Raw genomic sequence first — 26,905 nt, 5'->3', positions numbered from 1 at the left:
CTACATGATAGTATATTAGAAGATTAATGGGAAATCCCATCATGCAAAAGAAAATGTTCCAGTGTAAAGAACACTGGAATAGGAATAACAATATCTGTCTTACAGATAAGAAAATCAAGGCATTTACAGGTGGATTAATGAATTAATTTAAAGGTGTTAATGGTGTCACACAGCCAGCAAGTATCAAAAAGGCAATTCAACCCAGCTACCTGATTCCAGATTCTACTGCAAGGTTTTCCACAGCCAAGTATCTTCCCATGTCTAGACCAGACATCTGAAACAAAAGGATCCCTATTAAGAGTAAGAATAAGAGATAATATCTTTGCCATCACAAGAACACTACTAATTAACAGTGACTTTGGAAGAATCATTCTACCTACCTAAAGAACTCACTTGTTTCCTATGATCTACAAGACTTCCGCAGCTTGAAATATTTATAGTATGAACTTTAAAAGGCAGGGGTGGGGTGGGGTGGGAGAATTCCTTCAAAATTTTCCCTCTTCTTTCATGAATTTATCCATATTTATCCAGTGCCCCACTCCTGCCATGTGTTTGGCACTACACTGAGTGCCAAGTATACAATGATGACAAAAGAGAGATAATCCCCTTTTTAGTGGATCACAGAATCTACTGGGAAAGGAAAAATGAAACAAATAATTACACAACTAATTTCTTATGTTCTAAAATATGCAGAGCCTACACCCAACACAGGGAATTTTGAACCTGTTGTCTGAAACACACTTACCCAAATATACACCATAGTTCTTTCCTCATCAAATTCGGGTCACAACTCAAGTATTACCTTCTCAATAAAACTTTCCCTGACCATTCTACATAAAAATGGTACACTCCCCACTCCAACATTCCCTATCACCTTTCCTGATGTACTTACTTTTGTCTAGAATACTTATCACCATTAAACATTTGTTTGTTTAGTATCTGTATCCCCAGTGGAATATAAGATCCATAAGATCAATAATTTGTCTCTGTTGACTGGTATCACTCAAAGCCTAGAACAGTGCCTATCAGACACTAAATATTGTTGACTAATGAATAAATGAGTGCAATGAAGGAAAGCCTAAGCATAGTGGCAATGTATAAAAGGAGAAACCATTAATTTCATTAGACTAACATGTACAAAATTATTATTGTATTTATGTATGTAAATCATACTATTTATAAATAGTATTATACTATAAAATATATATAAATAGTATTTATAAATATATAAATAGTATTATATATAGTATTATATATTATTATATATTATTATATTATTATTAATTAATTAATTAATATTATATTATAATATTATATAATTATATATTATTATAATATAATATTATTATATTATATATTATATATTATAGTATTATATATAATACTAATATATAAATAGTATTTATATAAATATAAATTTATATTTATATTTAAATATTTATATTTATATTTATAAATATAAATACATTTTATATTTTTTATAAAATATAAAAATTTTATATTTAAATTTTTATATTTAAATTTTTTATTTTTATAAAATATAAAATATTTTATATTTTAATATAAAATTTATAAATTTTACATTAAAGGCAGGGTTGAATTGCCTTTTTGATACTTGCTGGCTGTGTGACACCATTAACACCTTTAAATTAATTCATTAATCCACCTGTAAATTTAAATATTTATATTTATATTTAAATTTATATTTATAAATATATAAATAGTATTATATATAATACTAATATATAAATAGTATTTATAAATATATAAATAGTATACTATTTATATATAGTATTATACTAATAGTATAATACTATATATAAATAGTATTAAAATACCAATTATAATTAAAATACCAATTATAAATGTTATCTATCATTCATGTATATGGTATTAATTTTGTTTCAGTGTTTCTGTTAATTTCTTTCTTATATTTTAAACATTTAAAGTATAACAATGATTTACTGCTAGATTCATATTTTTATTCTAGAAAGGAGTCAACATCTAACAAAATGACTTATTCTCCATTCTATAAACCATCTCACCTTTAAAAATGAAGACAAGATGAGATGTACTATTCTACCCGGATTTGATATTATCATACTCATTGAACTGGAACAGGCATCTTATTTTTCAGAAATGAAAAAGTAAAAAAAAGAGAGAGAGAAAGGAACTTAGAATCATCTTCTAAGGTTTACAGTTTGATCTCTTTGCTTCATATGCTGTGTTGAGATTTTATACAATTATGGCACTTACAGCTAAATATCTAGACAAGAAATTGTCTCAAATTTGGTGTATCACAGTCCAAAGAACTATGTGCCCTGACAAAACTCTTGTTTTGAAAAAGAATAATACTTCTTTCATACCTAAGCAATGTTAACCTATCATTTAAACAAGAATGTAATAATCATTTAAAAATCATTTTTAAAAGATAAATAGACCCTAAAACAGTTTTCAAATTCAATCACTTATCATTTGAAGCTTCAATAATTAGAGTCGACATGATCTTCCAGAGGATAAAAAACAGTGAAGTTGCTATAGTATTTCGAGTAAAATTTGCTTGTTATGAATAATCTACATGTACAATGGAATTTTTCATGAGTTCTCTAATGTCCTGATAAAAACACAACTTACTGCAAGAAATTAGAAAGAAAATAGTCATGAAAAAATAATTTCCTATAATCTGCTCTATTATACTTTGAAAACCTAAGAATATTGACCAACAATAACCAGGACTCCCAAAACACATGTATTCTCTCCCTTAATTAAGAAAATCAGTAATCCTACTAAGCAAAGAAGAAAGCAAAAAGAAACCTTCAGATAAAAAAATGCAGTTCAATCTAATAATATCTATTAATATCTATATCCTTGGGGCACCTGGGTGGCTCAGTCAGTTAAGCGTCTGACTTAGGCTCAGGTCATGATCTCACAGTTCATGGGTTTGAGCCCTGTACGGGGCTCTGTGCTGATGGCTCAGAGCCTGGAACCTGCTTCAGATTTTGTGTCTACCTCTCTCTCTGCCCCTCCCCTGCTCGTGGTCTCTCTCTCTCTCTCTCTCTCTCTCTCTCTCTCTCTCAAAAATAAACATTTAAAAAAAAATTTTTTTAATCTACATCCAAACTTGAGTTTTCAAACACACAAAAAAACTAAAGAATGTTTTCAGTTCTCCATCATCTACTTATGTAGACATCCTCAGTTCCCCATCATCTACTTATGTAGATATCCTCAAAGTATCTATAAAACAAAATTAAAATTACTATTAAATAGTTTCCTACTATTACATTTAAAAATGTTACTATTCATTTTAAAAATATACCCTCCAGGGGCACCTAGGTGGCTCAGTGGGTTAAGCATCCGACTCTTGATTTCAGCTCAGGTAATGATCTCATGGTTCGTGAAATAGAACCCCATGTTGTTGGGCTCTATGCCAACAGCACAGAATGTGCTTGGGATTCTTTCTCTCTCCCTCTCTCTCTGTCCCTCCCCCACTCACACTTGCTCACTCTCTCTCTCAAAATAAATATTTTAAAAATTAAAAAAAAGGGGCACCTGGGTGGCTCAGTCGGTTAAGCGTTCGACTTCAGCTCAGGTCACGATCTCACGGTCCGTGAGTTCGAGCCCAGCGTCGGGCTCTGGGCTGATGGCTCAGAGCCTGGAGCCTGCTTCCGATTCTGTGTCTCCCTCTCTCTCTGCCCCTCCCCCATTCATGCTCTGTCTCTCTCTGTCTCAAAAATAAATAAACATTAAAAAAAAAACAAAAAAAAACATATATATATACATATATATATATGTATATATATATATATGTATGTACACACACACACACATCCTGAATGTTAAAGATAAATAGAGTATTTGGTTTGTTTCCCTTTTTTCACTTTTTACATGAACTGTCTATAATACAATGAATGGGACGGGACGCTCCATACTTCTTCACTAAAATGCCCCTTACTCCAAAACCTTCTTCACAAAACAGACACTCATTTATTCAAATATTTTTTAAGTGTGTATTATGTTCCACTCCCTGTTCTAGGCAATCTAAGTTCTGTAAATGGAGGGACTGATTCTATTTCAATCACTGCTTTATATCCTATGTTTAGTGGACTGTCTGGTACATAGTAAACTTTCATACATGAATGAATGGATGATCATACTTGTTCATTCATCCTTCACTATTTTTTAAGTTTTAACTTGGAAATTAGTTCCGTTTTCATTTTTTTCACTCTGCAGAGTAATGAGCCTACAAAATGTCCTTATCACTGACAAGTCAGGCTCACTTCTGGGAAGATGGATACAGAGGAAAAAAAATACTACTACAGCATTACCTTTTGGAACCTCTGTTCAGTTGTGTTTAAAATTTTCAAAGTTCCTTTTGAGCTTCAAAACATCATCCATAGGAAATGTGACTCTAACCGGTGGTTGGTCTCTAACATTTCAGTGGGAAAATAGTAATCCTCTCCAAAAGGTCCAGCTGGCACACACAGAAAAACTTTAAAAATCCAATTAAACTGCAAAGTTATGATTGAATTCATAAAAGATTTATATTGCTTTTCCAGGAAAATGTTTTGAGAGAAAGAAAAAGACCATTGAAATACCAAAACAACAAAATCTTATAATCTGATCAAATTTTGGCCTTTAAAATTACTATGCAGTAGATCTGTTGAGAAACCTTATTTAGAGGTGTTACATGCCTATTCTGTTTTCTCTCATTTGGAAAATCCAAGTACTATAGAAATTAAAATTGGAATCACAAATCTGTGAAGAACCTGGAGACATACAGAGTTCATCCTTCGGCCTTTTACTCATTTACACTTAAGCCAGTTTACATACCTAAGAAATGTATCCACAACAAAGAATTACTCATGGTGGGGATGGAGACAGGAGATGTGGTCAGAGTTAAGGTGGGACTCTGGGAAAAGAAATGTAAGTTACTCCTAAGAATGTTTGCATTGGAGAGAATTGTTTAGATGAATGTCATGATCTAACTTCTATTTTAGTATCACTCCAGAATTTATACTTGAATGTTAAATGCATCTGTTAAATACATATGCTTGAATGGAATATGCATGTTGATCATGGCCATGTATTTTGCCTCCTAACTGGTGAGAATGACATGCAAAAATTTAGTGAGAGAGGATTTTGGTTTGTATTAGATGGTGAATACTTCTTCAGCTTCAAAAAGTATATGCTGCCAAGCATTGTATTTTTATAAACATACCCTATTATTATTAGATTCAAGTTCTTCAAAAACAGCATCATGATTTTATAATTCTTATATCGTCACTACTTAGAATACACACATAGGTATTTAATATTCACTGATTATCACTGAAAATATAGGTATTTATCTGGTCCATTTAAACAGAATTTCATTACCACAAAAATTTTTAAATATTAAAAAATACATAAAAACATATTAGCACACTTGAACAGATACTTGCACACCAATGTTCACAACGGCATTAGTCACAACAACCCAAATATCCGCTGATAAATGGATAAACAAAATGTGGCATATCCATAAAATAAAATATTATTCGATCTTAAAAAGAGTGAAATTTTGATACATGGTAAAACACTGATGAACCCTACGGATACTATGTGAAGTGAAAGAAGTCAGTCACATAAGAATGAATAGTAGAGGATTCAACTCATGTGAATAGTCAAATTCAAATTGACATAAATTGACACAAATTGACATAAAATAGTCAAATTCATAAAGACAAAATAGAACAATGGATATAAGGAATGCAGAACTAATGTCTCATGAGTATAGTAGTTCGGGAGGATGAAAACGTTCTAGAGACACAGTGGTGATGGCTCTACATCAGTGCAAATGTACTTAATGGCACTGAGTTACATACTTAAAATGGTTAAGTGGTAAATTTTATGTTATATGTATTTTACCACAATAAAAAAAGGTCAAAAATATTATACTACTTTATGACAGACGTGCCCAAATAATACGTTGTAAATGTATAATCACAGAATCCTAATAGTTCTTAACATTAAATTTTAAGAAAAAAAGAAGTTAAAAAATTAACAGCCAGTTTTATATGTACCTGGTTTCTTTAAAAAACAAACACAATACCAACCAAACAAAACAAACCCTTGAAGATACCAAGTTATTTTTATTTCATCAATACATTTAATGCATGGATTTATTCTAACTTTGCAAGCCCTTTGCCTTATGGCAAAATTACTTCAACTTAGCCATAATCAACATATCCACATGTCTTTAATATTCACACACAAATTCATCTCCACTTTCTCAGCAGAATCTTGCCTGCACTTAAATATTTTTGCAATTCAATTTTGATTCTATTTTCTGATTATTTTTTTCCTTGCAGCTAAAAACTATGCATGCAAAACTATTCCCTACTTTCTGTAACATTTTCAGGGTCGTTAACAAACATCTAATAAGAAATATAGCATGTCAAATAAAACGATAAACTGGTAATTCTTGAAAGTGATTAACACTCTCTATGCTAAATTATTTCCTAATTTTTGGGAAATGTGTAAGAAAGTAAGTTACAATTTACATTCATCTGAACTTATACAAACCTAAGTCAACTGCTTCAAGATACAAAGCCAATGGTATTTTTGCTGCTAATTATTTATAAAAGTGATTCACATTCAAACAAATCTAACTGAAATTCATGGAACTATATAATATCCTTAAAAATACAAACTCCCTAGTTCAATACGATATACCACACACACACATCAATTTCTATTCTATGATTATGTCAAAGAAATAATATTGATTTAACACATGGTTAAATTCAACAACACTGATTTAATTCATAAATCATTTAACATGATTCATTTATGAGACTCGATCTTATTTTACCAACTAAACTTTAATATTGGTTAATTAATTCTTTCTCTGGTAATTAACAAACTAGAAAATTTTCAGTACCAGTTAATTTTCCAAGATCTTCTCACAAAACCATTATTGTATACTGAAGTCTTATTAAAAATGACATCACTTAAGATAAAATAATAAAAACAAAGAAAGAGGTATATTCAAGTGTCTGACTTCCTTACTACCCTATTAATATTCCTTCTAGAAGTAGCTATTTCAAGTGAAAATAAATCCTTTGATCCATAATTTCCCTACTTTCTCAATGAATCACATTAAGCAAAAATTAAGTAAAGTATTATAGAGTCCTCCCTAAAAAAACACAACCAGAAATTTTTCTTTTTATGTTCTTCTTGGTATATATTCCACATATTGTATGGATTTGGTGTCCAAAAGATTTATCCAGGAAAACTCACATATTTATTTACGTTTTTAGCAGTTTAACATTCACATTCAGCTTCAACAAAAACTTCTTAGACTATACTAGGAACTGAATTCCAACCACAACTTTATAAAGTGGGTGTTAATGATTTTATGTTAAAGGAAAATGAGGTTTGGAAAGAGAAGATAATTTGATCCCACAATCAATTACCAGTGAACTCAAGAGATGCAATCCAGATATTACTGATGCCAAAAGGAAGGAGGAAGAGAAATGACACTTGCTACATGTCAAACATGAGCACTTTGCATACATTTCCTCATTAATTCTTATCATTGCTTTGTAAGGTAGACACTATCTTCATTTTGAAGATAAAGAAACTCAGGTAAGAAGTGATTTGACTTGATCAAGGTTTGTACAGAAAATCAGCAGCTAAGACAGGACAGAAACCCTAGGATTATACACTGACAGATTTTTGTCCTTAAACCACTACTTATGATCCAAGGAGAGAGTTCATTTGATGTGCTGTTTTATTTTTGTTTCAGTTTTGTTGGTTTTTCTACAGAAAAGGGAACGATTTCACCAAATCCATTTTAGTAAGACTTCTAATTCCTTTAGCAAATCATACCTATAATAGTAATCCCTGTAAGGTCACTATCATGAGTCTACCAGGCAGACAAATGATAACAATGACACAGCATTTAGCATGCAACTAGATGTCAACCCAATATTATTCCAGCAATTCAACAGGAAAACACTGAATGCCTTTTGTCATTAGAATAGCTTTGCTAAAAGCATAAGAGACTGTTAAAAACTGAGAACAAACTGAGGGTTGATGGGGGTGGGAGGGAGGGGAGGGTGGGTGATGGGTATTGAGGAGGGCACCTTTTGGGATGAGCACTGGATGTTGTATGGAAACCAATTTGACAATAAATTTCATATATTAAAAAAAAAAAACAAAAACAAAAACAGGGGTGCCTGGGTGGCTCAGTCGGTTGAGCGTCCAGCTTCAGCTCAGGTCATGATCTCACCATTGGTGAGTTCGAGCCCCACGTCGGTCTTTGTGCTGACAGCTCAGAGCCTGGAGCCTGCTTCAGATTCTGTGTCCCCCTCTCTCTCTGCCCCACCCCGGCTTGTGCTCTGTCTCTCTCTGTCTTTCAAAAATGAATAAACATTAAAAAAAATTAAAAAAAAAAAAAAAAAGAATAGCTTTGCTAAGAATTAGCCCCCTCTTAAACTAGGTGCCAATTCATGAAAACCACTTTGAGCAACAGAGAATGAGAATTAAAATTTAAAGAAAGAAGGTGAAATATTTATCTTCATTCTACCCAATGCCCCTATATTCCACTAATTTAAACCTATGTTCCTGCTCCCCACTAGTATAGCCCTAAAGGACAGCAAGAGCAGTAAGAAAAGGATGAAACATCAACCATTTCAAATATAAAATCAAACTAAAGTCATTTTCATCTCTCCTTGAGGAAGTTCAGCAGTTTATCATGCAAAGTATCTGTCTTCTCCTAGCCTAGAAAACCTAAAATCAAGTTAGAATATTTTCTTCCTTTACAAATTCTCACCTGTTCTTTATCATGTGCTTCTGTTCTTCCTCAAAATCACTCAGAAAGAAAGAAAGAAAGAAAGAAAGAAAGAAAGAAAGAAAGAAAGAAAGAAAGAAAGAAAGAAAGAAAGAAAAGGAAGGAAGGAAGGAAGGAAGGAAGTGAGTCAGACATCTAGAGAGTTCTATTATTCAGGAACAAAGGTCAATAATTATCAAATACTGGCCAGGCCTTGAGGGATTCATATTTCACAGTAATTTTCAAATTTTGCTACATGGAATCGAAGAGTTGTACAAAATATTCCTAGTAGCTTACAAATGAGAAACTGCCAGGTAGGCTTCATTTATAAAAGTATATAATTCACATACACTCATTTATTATACCAAACCTGAGGCCAGAAAAATGTGTACCACAATAAAAATGAAGCTATAAAATTCTCACCCTACATTATGGGATTGGGGGGGGGGGGAGGAAGGAGGAAGGAGAGGCAGGTGATAATTTGTTGTATTTTTTTAAATGAGTTCCTCATCTTTTCTGATCTTGTTTGCATCAGCAAATCCTACAGGAAACAAATTAAAGTCTAAAATGAACTCTGAAATTTCTGAATAATACTATCCTTATTTTTGAGAAAAATGTGTATTCTAGTGGTTTTTGGATGAAATAATCTATAGATGTCAATCATATCTGGTTGATTGATGGTGGTGTTGAGTTCAAATATATCCTCACTGATTTTCTGTCTGCTAAGATCTGTCCATTTTTTAATAGAAGAGTGTTGAGATACCCAACTACAATAGTGAACTAACTCATCTATTTCTCTTTGCAATTCTATCAGTTCTTGCCTCACATATTTTGATGGCTTATTGTTAGGTACATCCACAGTAAGGATTATGTCTTCCTAAAGAAGTAAACCCTTTATCATTATATAATGTTCCTGCTTATACTTGAATAGTTTCCTTGCTCTGAAGTCTGCTTTGTCTGAAGTTAATACAGCTGCTCCAGCTACTCCAACCCCATTAGCAACAAATTTTCTACATTTTTGTTAACTGAGAAAGTCTTTATTCTCCTTCACTTTTAAGGACAATTTAGTAGGACAAAGAATTCTAGATTGTTGGGTTTTTCTCTCAACACTTTTAAGTATTTCCCTCCACGCTCTTCTTGTTTGCATGGTTTCTGAAGAGAAGTCAGATATGATTTTTACCCTTGCTCCTATATAGGTAAGGTGTTTTTTTCCCCCTCTGGCTTCTTTCAAGATTATTTCCTATTTCTTTGATTTTCTGCAATTTGAATATGATATGCCTAGGTGAAATTTTGGGGACACTTAACCTGCCTGGTATTCTCTGAACTGCCGAGATCTGTGGTTTGGAGTCTGACATTAATTTGGGGAAATACTCCATCATTATTTCTTCAAATAGTTCCTCTGTTCTTCCTTCTCCTTCCTCTACTTCTGGTATTCCCATTATGTATATATTACATCTTCTGAGACTGTCCCACAGTCTTTGCTTATATTTTTTTTTCAGTCTTTTTTCTCTTTGCTTTTAAATCTTAGAAGATTCTACTGACATATCCTCAAGCTCAGAGACTTTTTCCTCAGCCATGTTCCATCTTCTAATAAGCCCATCAAAGGCATTCTTCATTTCTGTTACAGTGGCTTTTTATTTCTAGCATTTCTTTTTCTTTCTTAGAATTTCCATCTTTCTACTTACATTATCCATCCATTCTTGCATGTTGTCTACTTTCTTCATTAGAGCCCTTGGCATATTGGTTGTAATTGTTTTTTTTTTTTTTTTTTTTTTTTAAATTTTTTTTTTCAACATTTTTTATTTATTTTTGGGACAGAGAGAGACAGAGCATGAACGGGGGAGGGGCAGAGAGAGAGGGAGACACAGAATGGGAAACAGGCTCCAGGCTCCGAGCCATCGGCCCAGAGCCTGACGCGGGGCTTCGAACTCACGGACCGCGAGATCGTGACCTGGCTGAAGTCGGACGCTTAACCGACTGCGCCACCCAGGCGCCCCTGGTTGTAATTGTTTTAAATTCCTGGTCCAACAATTCTAATATCCCTGCTATGTTTGAGTCTGAACCTTATGCTTGCTCTGTCTCTGTAAACTGTGCTTTTTGTTTTTTTATCATGCCTTGTAATTTTTTTTTGTTGTTGTTGGAAGCCAAAAATGATGCACTGCGTAAAAGGAACTGCAGCAAATAGGCATTTAGTAATGTGGTAAGGTTTATGGGTAGAAGAAGTGTTCTACAGTCCTATGATTAGGTCTCAGTCTTTTAGGGAGCCTGTGCTCCTGAGTTATGACCTTCAAAGTTCTTCTCAGTCCTGTCTGCCCGCCCCCCCCCCAAACCAGATACACACACACACACACACACACACACACACACACCCCTCTTAGGTCAAACAGGATGGCTAGAGGAAGCTGGAATTGGATATTTCTCTTCCCCCCCCCCCCCCGACATAGAAAGCTAAAACAGGCTATAATTGGGTATTCCCCTTCCTCCAGTTCAGTTAGGCTCTGATAATACCCTAATAGGTTAGGCTCTGATAAAATACCTTTCCTTTAGAAAAAAAGAATGCCTCAGCACATTTCAAAGTGACTGCCTTCCTCTTCCCCTTTCCCTGTAAGAAGTACCAAGGCATTTTTCTCTAATATTCACTGTGAAGACACGGTAGAGTTCCTGGAGGTAAAACCATGGAAGTGTGGGGCTCCTAGACCTAGGTCCCCTTGGAGTTTATACTTCACACTTGCCCACATTGAGCCTCTGGCAATTCGTTAATTACATTTCAGGTTTCTTCCTATCCGGTACTGGTTCCCTTAGAGGTTTCTGCCCCTGAGTTCTGCTAGGGTAAGTTGTCATTCTCTGTATTTGCCTGCTAACTCGGGGACAGCAGCTTGCCTTGTGACCTTAACTCCATGAAAAATCTCAGAAAAGTCAGCTGATTTTTCAGATTGTTCAGTTTTTTACTTATTGTTAGGACAGAGTGATGACTTATACGTCGACCAAAAACCACAAAAAAATCTCCATTTTCAATTTTTACCTTCACATTTTCCTAATGGATAAAGTGATATATATAGCACTCTTATGCTATTATGAAGAGAGAAAAAAATAGAGATTTGAATTTGTCTCAATGGCATACAAATTACCTAAAATATGATTGATCATAGGGTTCACCCTGTAACACCAAAATGCAAATTATTAAGCAATATACTTCATTAACAAAGTTATTTCACCCTTCCTTTCTGAAGCTATGAAAACACATATATAACCAAATATTATAGAGATCATTTAGAACCTGCATTGTTATTACAAACTAAAATATTTCCTAAATAAAGACCTAAATATTAAATTTCCTTAGGGGCTTTTTAAAAATTTACCAGTAAAGACTGTAATTCACTGGCATTCTCACTAATTTGCAGAAAAATAAAGCCTGCCTCTTAATTCCTAAAATAGAATTATAATGCCCTCCAAACAAACTTAAGTTTTCAGATTCTTCCTCTGGAGGAAATAAAAAATCAGTAAAATACTAAAATTTTTATGTGAAATTTGACATTTGGATGCCAATTCCCAACATTTGCTATTTCTGTGGAATCAACCTTTATCAAAATTAATTTACTCAGGAAATCTTAGTCCACTCTATAGTGTTGTCTGCTATTCTGATAGCAAGAAATACAGCTACTTTTTTTTCCCAAATAACACTGTAAAACAGCTCATTACTCTTTATATTATTGACTTAAATTTTATTCAACTGACTTTTAACATACTTAAACAAAGGCATACTGGTTAAATAAGATAAACATATCTAATTCACCTTAAGAAATTTAAAAGCACGTTGCATATAAGTTCCCAAACATAGCAAGATTGTCACAATAGCCAAACCCAAGAGAATATATTAGCAGTACTTTCACTTTACATAAATGTAACTATTTTATTATTATTTTCCACATCTGTGATGCATTAGGTGTAACAGACATTTCTGAGCTCTTAATACACTGAACAGATGGTGAACCATTACAAAATTAGGAACAAGTGTAAAATCTTAAAGAATTATTAATAATCTTGCTCTTCAGCCAGAGGAGAACTACAAAGTTGGACAAATAATTTTCCTACAAGGATAATGAGGAATTAGGGTGAAACACACAGGAAATGATTTGGGGATGGTTACAAAAAGCATGGAGAAAAGTGACTATAGTAACAAGTTAAAAAGTTATATAAATGCTCCTAAAAAAAAGATTAATCAACCCAAAAGGAAGCTGTCAAATGAGAATGAAGATGGATACTTGTGTTGTGAAAGACAGAAGAGAATGCTCTAAAAGTTCCATTCTTAATTTGCTAAATATAAAATGGCTGAGACCCCACATTCCTGAAATCCCAAAACAAAATCAATATCTAACTAAAAATGAGACTTCATACTTGGCATAATTTTTAGCTAAAGTAATAACCTATAAAAATGGAGTCAATTATGTCAGTTCATAAGAGACAAAGAAATGAAAACATCAAAAGCAAAAAACAAAAATTAAGACTCTCTAGTCATGTCAAGTGGTTTATATATGTAAAAATAAACTATCCAGGTGAAAATAGCTATGTGAAAGAGACAAGAGAGCCTAGCAGAGCACAGAATGTACTCCTGCTCCAAAAAAGTCACATGATTTTTAGAAAGTCACTGATTACCTCCAAAGCTGAAATAGTGTAGTCTCAGTGCAATCTTTTGAGGAATAGTAATACACCATCAATCAATAGTAATACACCATCAATCAATAATATAGTGTTTTCTGGGTGAAGGGATATTACCTAATGAGAAAAGGATTTTCTCACTTTTAAAGAGAAAAATTTTATTAACAAAGTTATTCCAGTATTAACTGTGAAAAATGGCTTAACTTCCTTCCACTAGAACACAAGCATACAAAACCACACAGTATTTCCAAAAGGAAGATATTATTGCTTGAATCTGGGTCACTAAAATTATCACTGTTCAAAATGAGACAAAAGAAAGGGGTAACATTAATTATCTACAATTACACATTTTCTTTGTTGTTAACATGAAATATATCTCACATAAAACCTCATAGGCCATTCAAATGAGACACATGACCCTAGGCTTGAAATCTCTAGAGATAGCTCCTTTGAAGACTGGACAAATAGTTTAAACCATTTAAATAATTCCTGATCACCAAATGTGAATAATTTTTTTTCTAACTAAAAAAATTTTTTTATTATTTACTGTTCTCACACCACTTTAATTTTTTTCCCCTAAAAAAGAACATGGAAATTCAGCTACACAAAAAGGCCCACTGTAAAAAAAGAAAAGTGGGGAGGGGGAGATACTCAAACAGCTTCAAGAACAAAAAGCATGTTCCACACCAGATCGTATTTACAGTTCCTCATCTAGAATTCAACTAACATCCAACTGCAGCAATCAGCCAAGCTTGGCAAATTAAAATAACAGTAATTTTGACAGATTATCTTCTATAAATATTCAAATATGGGCGTTTATGTGCATGTAAGCGTCTCTATATGCCAATCAAAATGCTTTGTTTAAGATACTAAAATTGAGCTTTTTTCACCCTTCTTTTCTATAGGAATCCCCTGAACCCTTGACTTTCATTTTAACTCTTTCACCTCAGCTGATAAAGAGGCCAATTATTTCTCTATTCATGGCCTAAATTATCCATAGTCTGAATTAAAATTTTAAGTATAATATTCATATCAGACAAAAAAAGTACCTAGAATCTTAGAAAAACTAAGTCTGTAAAGAAAACAGAAAAGATTCAGGAATGGGGATGAGGTGGGTGCAGAGACAGAATCTTGAAGGATGGCAACTCAATAAACGATTAACTTTTTATTGATGTGACCAGGTATGGCTTAGTAAAGTAAAATTCAAATGTAAAGAGCAATTAACAAATTGATAAATTTGGGCTGTATTTAAAGTTACAGTAAAACAGACTATCATTTATTTGGCTCAAGGCAAGACCCTATGCTTTGATGACAAGTTTAAGTATATAAAAGTACCAAAAGTGGGGAAATGCAATTAGTATGAAATTCAAACCAAATGTAATATTTGATATCCAGAGAGCCCTATTTAATCAAGAATAATGACTCTAATGAAGGCAAGATAACTGATGCATACATTTGTTAATTGTCCTCCTATCCTATCTCTCATTAATTAGTTCCCCTTAAACATATACACAATTACTGAAAAGCCTCAGATGTTCCAGGGAACTACAAGTGATAGATACGCCTCTGCATGCAGACGATGCAGTAATACAAAATAATGGACAAAAATTTAACCTATTCAGAGGCCTATGCGTTTCTAGTTCCACCTGGAAAGAAACGGCTATAAATCTATTAAGATTGCTCAAAATATTTCTAGAAAGTTAGTCAAGCTTTTAGGAAACTTTTACTTTATCATCATTCACCATCAAGCACTCAAACCCAGGTCCAACAGTGGATCCAAGCCATACCAGTGGTTTTCAAACCAGGGAAGGGAAAAGTCTAGTCGAGGAAATAGCTTCAGCCTCCTCTGGGGGCTTGTTAGAAATACAGAATCTCAGGCCCCTATCCAGGGACATACTGAATCAGAATCTGCATCTTAACAATTCCCAAATAATTCAAATACATATTAAGATGTGGGAAGTTTTGCAGGAAGAAGAATATTAGAATGAGAGAGAAGGTATAATCTTCTGTTCAAAGATTGGGTTCCTACTGCAGGCTACTGTTTGGCCAATAAGCAACCAATTTTTAACCTCTGGCTTATAGCATCATTATTCCTCCTACAGTTTTTCTATTTTAAAATACAAAACCCCTCAAGAGCCAAAGAAATTAGTATCTGATTAAATCTCAGGTCCCCAGAAGGGCTGTGACACAGTTATCTTAGAGCAGGTGGTCCCGTCTCATACCCCTGAATTACATTAACTAGACAAGTTAATTTAACAACTCCTTTCATTCCATATCCTAGACTCTAAGAGTGTGTGAGGTCCCAATAGCTAAGAAAGAGATCAAGAGACCAAGAGCCTATCCCATCATGTAACCAGGAGAGGAGAAAGCTGTATGTGGTTGTTATTTGGCTATCGTCTCTCAGCTCCAAATCCACCCTTTAGTACTCAGCATAGTGATACTGAAAACAAAACTCAGGAAACACTTTTCTCTTTTGCCAGCCAGCTTCCTCATGCTGCCACTAAGCGCAGTAGAAGAAACTTGCTTTTTCCAGTCAGCACTGCCCTGGCACAGGCCCTCCACTCCACCAATAGCAGTTGGTGACCACCACCAGTTTTTCCAGCACTCTCAGAAGCAGCAGAAGCAGCCCAGGCAGTACCCCCCTCTAGAGGTTTTGAACCCCAACTCTACTCCAAGCCCTTCTTTGGTCTCCCAGCCTTATTTCTACTTTCTGTAATTGTCTCTGTGTTACTCTAGTATGCCCCTTTTGCTTTTTCAACCCTCCAACTCCTGTATAACCCATTCCCCTATGTTAAATTTCCTTGGCAGAAATATCTAGTGTGTATTACTTCCCTGTCCATATTCTAACTGATACATCATGGCTAGATGGAATAAAATCCAGCATGATCTTTATCACTTTGGAAAAACAATTTTCCAAAAACATGATAGTCCATAAGAAAATATCTACTGCTCTCCCCCAAAATAGGTACAAGATGGGAAATGGATGTAAGAAGTATGGGTGAGAAAAAAAAGATGAGGAAACACAACTTAGGAAAGTAAAAATATAATATATAAGTTTTCCACTTTACATAACAAAAATCTCAGAATTTATGAAGTGGAAGGAACTATATTCCTCTGCCTCTGCCATTGTTTAGTTTTATTAAAGCAGTTTTCTACTGAGTTTGAGCTACTATATTTTCAGGAAGCCATTGAGAAATTAGGGATGGTCCAAAAAGTTACAAAAATGATGAAAGCAACAGGCAATAGGATGCATGAGGAGAGATTCAAGGAGTCAAACTTCCTAGTCCAGTCCAGGGAAAAGAAAACTTCAGGTATTAGCTGTCTTCCAGTTAGAGAATTCTTTAAGCTGTGTTGCATCATCCTTACAGATGCTTAAAATGATAGAAGATAAAGGAAGACATAAAATAGAGCTTCTTAGCTTAATGACTCCCCTTCAGATTACTAAAGTAGTAGCTCTTAATGCTATTTACACATGAGAATGAATTAGAATATTTTTTACAAAAATAATAAAATAGTAATAATGATGATGCCCAGAACACTAACGCCAGAGATCTGATTTAACTGGTCTGAGATAACTGGTCTAGGCATATTTAAAAAAAAAAACAAAAACAAAAACAAAAACAGGGGTACCTGGCTAGCTCAGTCAGTAGAGCCTGTGTCTCTTGATCTCATGCTTGTTACTTCTAGCCCCACGCTGGGTGTAGAGATTACTTAAAAATAAAATCTTAAAAAAACAAAACAAAACAAAACAAAAAACCACTCAACTGTTTATAAAGTACTGACAGAAGAACTGAGAACAACTTAATGGAATCTTTCATAACTTTAATACCCAAAGTTTGCTCTAAGTACTTAGCTACATCCAGATTACCAACGGAGCTTGTTAAAAAGGCAGCATCTCAGGACTTACTAAGAATCTAACAAGATCCCCGAGTAATCTGCACATTAAAGTGAAAAAAACATCATCCTATAACAGTTTGAAAAGGGTTTGAGAGTGTGTGTGTCCAAACTCCAACCTAAAATTAACTAAGTTGATTTTTTTTAAGTTTAAACAGTTTAAAACAGTTTAAGTTTAAACAGTTTTTTTTTTTTTTAAAGTAATCTCTACACCCAACGTGGGGCCCAAACTCCTGTCGCATGCTCTACCAACTGATCCAGTCGGTCACCCCTAAGTATTTTTACTTTGAAAGTCTATTAGAGTTTACTAATAATATGAATAACTTCTAATAATATGTAATAACAATATTTATTCAGCCTATACAATTTGTAGGTACTGTTCTTTATAAAATGATTTAATCCTCAACATATATCTATAAAGTATATAATTTTATGATCCCTGTTTTACAGATAAGAAAACTGAGGCAAGCCTGAGTTATATAAAATAAACAGCTTGCCCCAGGTCACACAATTAGTAAGTGGCAAAGATGAGAAATGAACCCAGATAGTCTTGTTTAAGAGCTTAAACTTAACTACAAAATAATACTATGTTTGCCAACACCATCCAAAAACATTCTAAAACCATTCAGGAGAAAAGTATAATTACAGGTAATAAGATTGCTTTAAGAATAAAGGGGAAAAAATCATGTGATTTTCTCTGGTGGAAAAAAAAAAAAGATCAACAGAGTTGTGATAGTGTATCATTACCTCAACACTGTTATGGGTCTGTGGCCCACTTAATACAGAAAAGAACATGACAGAGAAGACAATAACACAGGAAGTTGCTTATGACACCAACACAGTCAATATTTTGATAAGTGATAAACATATGAATACTACATATGAGACTATCTCATGGGAGAAATATTTTTGGTAATAATCACTTTATTATCTACATTTGGGAAATAACTGACAGCCCATGTTAGGAGATAATACATTCTCCTCAATGCCTCCTTAATTCACCCCTACAACTGCTCCTACTATCACCAGCCATCGCTACCACCCTGAGGAAAGTAAAGTAGAGACGGCTATGATTATTTTTCACAATGAAACAGGAATGATATAAATTTAGTCTGATTTTTCTCCTCTTCTGTACCCCACTGTTCCTAACTTCTCAAAAGGCCCACTCTCTGCTTCTGTCATAACAGAAGTAAAAGTTCCAGGCCCAGTAAGACCCAAAAATTACTTTTGAAGATACTGAAGACAGCTTTTAAAAGAAATCAGACTGAGGCTGTCAGTTAAAGGCCTACCACTAAGTTGTAATAATTCATGTGAATTCTAAATAGCATAATACAATTGCCAAAGTTCCTAAAGGTAAATAATGTTATTGTACCAGCAAATAGAATAGAATTTATTGTACAGCAAATAGAATAGAATCCAGAATACGCAAAATTATATCCTATGACTATTTAAAGCAAAGCCACAATTTCTAAGATGTCTTAACTTCATTCAACCCAAGCATACTCTTAAAAAAAAAAAAAAAAAAAAAAAGTATATGGTACCTTTTTCATTAATAATGACAAAGTTCTGGTGACCTAGTTGCTGAGAATGAACAAAACCACAGACATTAAAAAACAGAGTTGGGGTGCCTGGGTGGCTCAGTCGGTTAAGCGTCTAACTTTGGCTCAGGTCATGATCTCGTGGTCCGTGGGTTCGAGCCCTCGTTGGGCTCTGTGCTGACAGCGCAGAGCCTGGAGCCTGCTTCGGATTCTATGTCTCCCTCTCTCTTTGCCCCTCTCCTGCTCATGCTCTATCTCTCTCTGTCTCTCAAAAATAAATAAATGTTAAAAAAAATTTAAAATAGAGTTGCTTATCCCATAAGAGTTTTTACAGTGGACGCTGGAGCCAGAATGATTTGGAGACTAAAAATACCAAAGCTAATACTCACTAAAATGCAGCCTTCTAAACACCTAAGTTTAAAACTATGACTTGAAGCAATTCATTGGTTCGTTTGGATAAGGTTTTACCTGAAGAATCTAAGAAAGCTGAGGTTCATGTGAAGCACTGCCGGAGTACAACTTAATTTCCCAAAGAATGGAGGAAGATTCCCAGGAAGCCAACACTGACAAAACCCAAAAGAAGCATGTTCTTAGGAGGCAGAGCAGCTGTCAAAAAACACAGAGGCTGAGCATTCCTGATATGACTTTCATTAACTAATATGACTAACAAAATTACCCATACCCAAAACTCCTTGAAAATTTCCATCAGGTTTTAATTATCCATATTAGTTATGTAAATTATTTGTAGTTATTTTTTCCTTCTAGTTAGAACCAGAAAACCACTCTCTTTATCTCTCCACCTATCTTCATAAAGTATGTGTTCTCAGTCTGCCTTCCTTTCCTATCCTATTCCAAAAGGCTACATTTGAATAATAAAGAAAAATATATTTATAAAAAAATAAAATATACATTATATTTACTAAATTTGAGTTGAATGAATAATCACTACTCCTCCTACCCTCATAACATATAAAAATTGTATTTATTATATATCATCTATAAAAATGTAAATGGAAAATATTTACCCCTCCATCACCAATAAAATAGAAAACTTACTGTGTCAAAGAAAAAATAACCATTTAAAAATCACTAGAATCATTTCTTTTTAATCATCAGGAAGAATAAACTTAAAAAGATGATTCTCAACTTCATTGTGGATCAGAATTATATATTAAGGTCATAAAATTGTAGACTCTGGGGCCCATGACCAGAGATTTTGAATCATAAAAGGTCTGAGTTCCTGAGGATGAACCCAAAACTGTACATTTTTTTTAACGTTTATTTATTTTTGAGAGAGAGAACAGCAGGGGAGGGGTAGGGAGAGAGGGAGACAGAGATTCTGAAGCAGGCTCTGTGCTGTCAGTGCAAAGCCAAACACAGGGCTCAAACCCACATGAGATCATGACCTGAGTCTAAGTCAGACACTCAACCAACTGAGCCACCCAGGCACCCCCCGGCAAAACTGTACATTTTAACAAGCTTCCTAAGTGATCAGGATGCAGGTTATCCCTGAACCACTCTTTGATATATACTTAACCTTCAAACCACTGTCAACTTCCCAGCAAGTCCTTTAGGTCTGATCACACAGCCCACTCCTATCTCTCATCTTAACAGCTTCAATTTCTGATTAAACTACACGGTTGGAACTAACACAGAGAAAAAATAATAGCAACCAGTTGTTGGACATATACTACTATTGGCCATGAAGTTCACATAATCTATTACAGACACAAGAATTAAATGATATATGGCACAAAAACAGATGCTCAGATCAATGGAGAACAGAGAACCCAGAAATGGACCCACAAACATAGAGCCAACTAATCTTTGACAAAGCATAAAAGAATATCCAATGGAATAAAGACAGCCTTTTCAGCAAGTGGTACTGGGAAAACTGGACAGCAACATGCAGAAAAATGAACCCGAACCACTTTCTTACACCATACACAAAAATAAACTCAAAATGGATGAGAGACCTAAATGTAAGACAGGAAGCCATCAAAATCCTCGAGGAGAAAGCAGGCAAAAACCTCTTTGATCTTGGCGGCAGCAACTTCTTACTCAACACATCTCCGGAGGCAAGGGAAACAAAAGCAAAAATGAACTACTGGAATCTCATCAAAATAAAAACCTTCTGCACAGCGAAGGAAACAATCAGCAAAGCTAAAAGGCAACCAACAGAATGGGAAAAGATATTTGCAAAAGACATATCACATAAAGGGTTAGTATCCAAAATCTATAAAGAACTTATCAAACTCAACACCCCAAAAAGAAAGAATCCAGTGAAGAAATGGGCAAAAGACATGAATAGACACTTCTCCAAACAAGACATCCAGATGGCCAACCGACACATGAAAAAATGCTTCATATCACTCATCATCAGGGAAATACAAATCAAAACCACAATGAGATACCACCTCACACCTGTCAGAATGGCTAAAATTAACAACTTGGGAAACAACAGATGTTGGTGAGGATGCGGAGAAAGAGGATCTCTTTTGCATTGTTGGTGGGAATGCAAACTGGTGCAGCCACTCTGGAAAACAGCATGGAGGTTCCTCAAAAAATTAAAAGCAGAACTACCCTATGGTCTAGCAATTGCACTACTAGGTATTTATCCAAGGGATACAGGTATGCTGTTTCGAAGGGACACATGCACCCCAATGTTTACAGCAGCACTATCAACAGTAGTCAAAGTATGGAAAGAGCTCAAGTGTCCATCAATGGATAAATGGATACAGATGTGGTATAGATAGATAGATAGATAGATAGATAGATAGACAGACAGACAATGGAGTATTATTCGGCAATCAAAAAGAATGAAATCTTGCCATTTGCAACTATGTGGATGGAACTAGAGGGTATTATGCTAAGCGAAATTAGTCAAAGAAAGACAAATATCATATGACTTCACTCATATGAGGACTTTAAGATACAGAACAGATGAACATAAGGGAAGCAAAGCAAAAATAATATAAAAACAGGGAGGGGGACAAAAACATAAGAGACTCTTAAATATGGAGAACAAACAGAGGGTTACTGGAGGGGTTGTGGCGGGAGGCAGCGGGGAAGGGGAATGGACTAAATAGATAAGGGGCATTAAGGAATCTACTCTGAAATCATTGTTACACTATATGCTAACTAACTTGGATGTAAATTTTAAAAAATTAAATTAAAAAAAATTATGTTACCCAGGAGTGGGTGGAAGAAAAGAAAAGAAAAGAAAAGAAAAGAAAAGAAAAGAAAAGAAAAGAAAAGAAAAGAAAAGAAACGAAAAGAAAAGAAAAGAAAAAGCACTGTGCTCTTTATATAAAACGAGAGCCCAGAACTTAAAAGGTAGCAGAAATTCTCTGGAGTACCCTGGAAGTCCCTCTAACTATGCAACACACACAGAACCTCAAACAGCAAGAAGTCTAAACATTTGGTAAACCCTTCCCCATCCCTTCTTACTAAATATAAAAAATATATTCCCCTCCTGATCAGATTATCTGGATACAACTGAATAGTGAGTGATGGCTTTTTGCCCCAGATCAACCTGCTCTCTATGTGTGCTATACACGTAGAGGGAATAAACTATCTATTTATAATTCAATCAGAACTGTTTTATGAACGTAACAAGAACAATCAATCTTTTATCTTTTCATGATACATAAGTACATTGTTCAGTAAGACAGTCAGTAGCCAACGTGGCTCTTCAGCATGCAAAATATGGCTAGTTTGAACTAAGTAAATCTGTAAGTGTAAAACACACAATGATTTCAGACCTGGTAGGAATAAAAGAATGTAAAATATTTCATTGATATTTTTATGTCAATTAGTAGATAATATTTTTAATACTAAGTTAATATTAGTATGCTAAGTTAGATAAACTGTACTATTAAAACTAATTTCACCTGTTTCCTTTTACCTTATTTAATGTGGTTACCAGAAAATTTTAAATTACATGAATGGTTCACATTATATTTCTATTAGATAGTGCTAGTCTATAAACTAGTGATCAATCATAAGCTCTTATGAAACTATTTCTATGTCAACCTCTCATGCCTATATAGCATCATAAAACCTAGTCATTATAATAACCAAAATTCCCTTTCTCGCTGATATGCAAAGTGATTATATTCATATTCAGGTTCCTTCCTTTCTGATACCTTCATTCAATCTTAAAATGTTGAATAAATTCTATAGTATTTCACCTCTTCCACCCTATCTCTTCCAACCAAGTTAATGGCCTTAAAATATTCATCTTTCATCTCTGACAAGTATCATACTTGGAGAAGGGGAAGCTAAGAATTTTTCCCCAAAGGGCCTCCAGATTATCTCTAATAGGCATTATGTGGTAGCGTTAGGGTTTGGTATTTAAAACCAAATACCACTAGCGTGGACTCTGCCTCTCATTGTGCAAAGCACTATAGCTCAGCTCCCTCGTCTGTAGTAAGGATAATTATTATTATCATTTAACATTACATTTTCATTTAACCTAATAATTAATATTAAAATATCAATACAATAAATTGTTATTATATGAGAACAGCATTTAGAACAGCACCTGGAACTTCACTGTTAATAAGTATTAGCTATTATCACTATTTCCTTTTTTGATCTGCCTCCTGAACCTATCATTCTCCTCTTCTGTTTCTGGCTATCCATCAGCAGGTTCTCTTCTGTTTCAAGCCTATTGTCTATCTAATAAAATGTAAAAAATACAGAACAGCAGATGGAGCAGAAGGTTATTTGATCTGATAAAAACAAAGAATTCCAAACACAATATAAGAAAGTGTACTTCATCACATAATAGATAGATTCCTTACTATGAGAAACAGTCAAGCCAATTCTGGGACCCTATAAAAGATATCTTCAACAGGGTTGGAATAAATGTTGCTCCCAGGTTTCACTTTAATTGTCTATGTCCCTGTCAAGGTATCCAACCCAGATGTTAAAATTTAGAACCTATCCCATTGACAATACTCATCAAATCTAAAACTGTACATTCTTTGTGGCACTTTGACTCAGCTACTGATTCATGTCTGTACACCTAAAAAATCAACAAGCTCCCACCTGCAACTATTAGAGAGCCCAAGTTTAGACTTTCATCACACTGCAACATAAGTTAAAAATCTGTCCACTCTTACCTAAAGAAAGGCTCAAAAAAGCAGGAGATATATAAGAAAAGGTCAAAATGCTCATTTGTTACTTGTAACATACCAAGTCTTATGGACTTTGAGAAGATTCAGGTGGGTAGCTCTTTAACTTAAGCCAAAATCTGGGTCAGCCTCTCATTACCCTCTTCATATTCTGTCATACACTGTAGACATTTGCATTATATATTTTATTTCTTTCTTCCCCAAATTACACTAAACGTATCTTACAGGCAAGGACTATATCTTCCTGAATTCTAAAGTCCACAACCCTGGTTCTGATATACTGGATACTCAACTATTTGTCATGCTGGATTGAAAACAATAGTTATAAAAACAATATCATTTGCCTTTGTGAAATCTTCAGTTTTTAGAACATTTTCATGTGAGTTCATCTGATTGTCTCAACAATCCTATAGTCACATCCAAGACCTAGTCTCCTTTTTCATGAAGTACCTTAACTAAAGCTCATAAATCGACATAACTAATTCAAAATCATTCACTTGTGTATGTCTTAATAGGAAAACTTTTAGTGCAAGGCCATGCTGGTCGTTGGTGACAAAGCCAGAATTGCATGAACTGTATCACACCACACTACAACGTGAGCCTTTTTCAGAGAGAACCAGTAGGGGAAGGAAGAAGACAAAAGAAAAGACAGTGACAACAGTAAGTTTTGGTAATGAGATAAATGGATAGCCAGTTCTTAAATAAAATTATTTTTCACATTTCATTTTTCCTCTTATTAAAGTTTCAAAGTTTTATTTTCCTTCCTAAAAGTTTCTATTAAGTTTCTTACTTCATATAATTAATCATATCTTCATCATTAAAATTATGCTCAATCTCAAATAAGCCAATCTATGTTTTAAGAGTTATATAATTTGGGGGCCCTTGGGTGGCTCAGTCAGTTAAGCGTCCAAGTCTTGGTTTTGGCTCAGGTCACAATCTCACAGGTTCGTGAGTCTGAGTTCCAGTTGGGCTCCTCACTGACAGCAGGGAGCCTGCTTGGGATTCTCTCTCTGCCCCTTCCCCACCTGTATGTACATGCACACACACACACACACACACACACACTCTCTCTCTCTCTCTCTCTCTCTCTCTCTCTAAATAAACTTAAAAAAAAAAGTTATGTAATTTTGTAAATATAGTTTCTTTACTCTGTCTTAATGAACGTATTTAACTATTCATTTGAATTCACCAGTATTCTCTGAAGTTCAATTTTCTCTCTCTAAAAATACCCTACTATATAAGTCCACACATCCTGCTGATATTACCACTTAAACTCATGTGAGGAAAGAACTGGCAGTTTCTCTCTAAAAGCACCTACAATGAGCAATCAATCAACATTAGTTGACATCCAAGATTACAACAGCAAAGTTAACTTGCTACCTTTCGTCACTCCTGAGTTCATATTTAGAATGTCCTATAAATCTGTTTAACCAATGACTTAATGTAATTCAACTTCTTTGAATCCGTTTCCTCGTGTGTAATAAGAAAATTGATCTAGATCTTTGGAACTTCTTTAAGATCTAAAGAGTTCCCAAGGGAATCTACCCCCAAAGCCAAGAGCACACTGTACACACTGTAGGTTAGCCAATTTGACAATAAATTATATTAAAATAAATAAATAAAATACTGGACAGAATAAGTAAATAAATAAAAATAATTTTAATAAAATTAATTAATTAATTAATTAAAGACTTCCTAAGTCTGGAGATTTAAATCCAACTTTATTTACCCTCTAGTAGTTGATTTCTTAAATTAATGCACATACTTGCACCTTTTCTACCCACTGTACTTAAAGGTAAGAACCATACATTTTTTAACATGGTGGTATATACATATAGATATGTTTCATTTGCTTTCCTACCTGAAAGTGTTGAATTGTTAGCTTTGGCAAAAGACTCTTTGAATTTCCTTATGTGTGATTCAACAGCAAATGACTACAATTTTAAACCAATTCTGAAAATATAACCCTGTAAAATTATGGTTAGAATCGAAGTTACGTTATGTAGCTCATGATCGACATTTCATAACTAACATCTGCAAAAGAGATGGCAATTAGTTGAGACAGTGAGACTGGCCCCAAACCTTGCTCTTAGCCACGGTTTTCATAACCCTTTTATCCAATCCTTGACTAATTGAAAACTAGACCTTAGAATGACATCTATATCCCTAAATCATAAAGCCACAGGAAGAGAGAATCAGAGGACGACCAACAAGGATGTATATTTAACTTCTTGTTTATAACGGAACTTGCTCCAAAAATTAACAGATTTACCAAATTGTTTTTAGACAAGGTTAAAGTCAATTTCCTAATAGAGTAAAATTTGAAGAAATATTTTTAAAAAAAATTTTGAAGTAAAATTTGAAGAAAAACATAGATGTAAGGTTTTGCAGATATTTCCAGTCAACTTGTAATAATATCAACATTACGTCAAATTTAGAATATAAAAACTATTATCCCCCTAAATAGTTTTAGCAGATGCCAGAGTCTTGATAAAAATCACTAAAGTGTGTTTGGAATACATGTATATCTATAAAATTAAATACAGAAACAAGCTGATAAAAATCATTTAACTGTGCATAGAGCAATAGAACTAAAAAGGTTCCAGAAACCTTAATGAAGAGTCACATATAATCATCACATCTGCATGCAGTTAAACATATGGCACTCCAGTTTCGGGAATCCTGAGCTCACCAAAACTTTTACAACTAAATTTGGGTTACTTGGGGTAAGGGAAAGAGATGCGAAAGGAGAGTGAGGAGCCTTTAAAAACCCCTATTTTGACTAAATCTGCAGCTGTAATTACAGCTGTTCTGAAGCTTTCTTGTAACTGCCTAATTACATTTTTTTTTTAATAATAACA

The 26,905-nt window shown here is 34.1% G+C and overlaps 1 protein-coding gene across 8 annotated transcripts in view; it reads right to left on the bottom strand.

Moving 5' to 3' along the window:
- Nucleotides 1-26,905, bottom strand: part of FUT8 (fucosyltransferase 8) — a 312,495-nt gene that overhangs the window by 196,911 nt on the left and 88,679 nt on the right. For 2 of the 8 annotated variants that reach the window (XM_058739355.1, XM_058739351.1), the window contains exon 3: nucleotides 210-274. The exons of the other annotated variants lie outside the window; for them this stretch is intronic. The gene's annotated coding sequence lies outside the window, so the exon portion shown is untranslated. The remainder of the gene's footprint in view (nucleotides 1-209; nucleotides 275-26,905) is intronic. 8 annotated transcript variants of the gene reach the window in all.

The sequence above is a fragment of the Neofelis nebulosa genome, chromosome 7 (assembly GCF_028018385.1).
Source record: "Neofelis nebulosa isolate mNeoNeb1 chromosome 7, mNeoNeb1.pri, whole genome shotgun sequence".
Classification (NCBI taxonomy): domain Eukaryota; kingdom Metazoa; phylum Chordata; class Mammalia; order Carnivora; family Felidae; genus Neofelis; species Neofelis nebulosa.
This window is presented reverse-complemented; position numbering and strand designations above follow the sequence as displayed.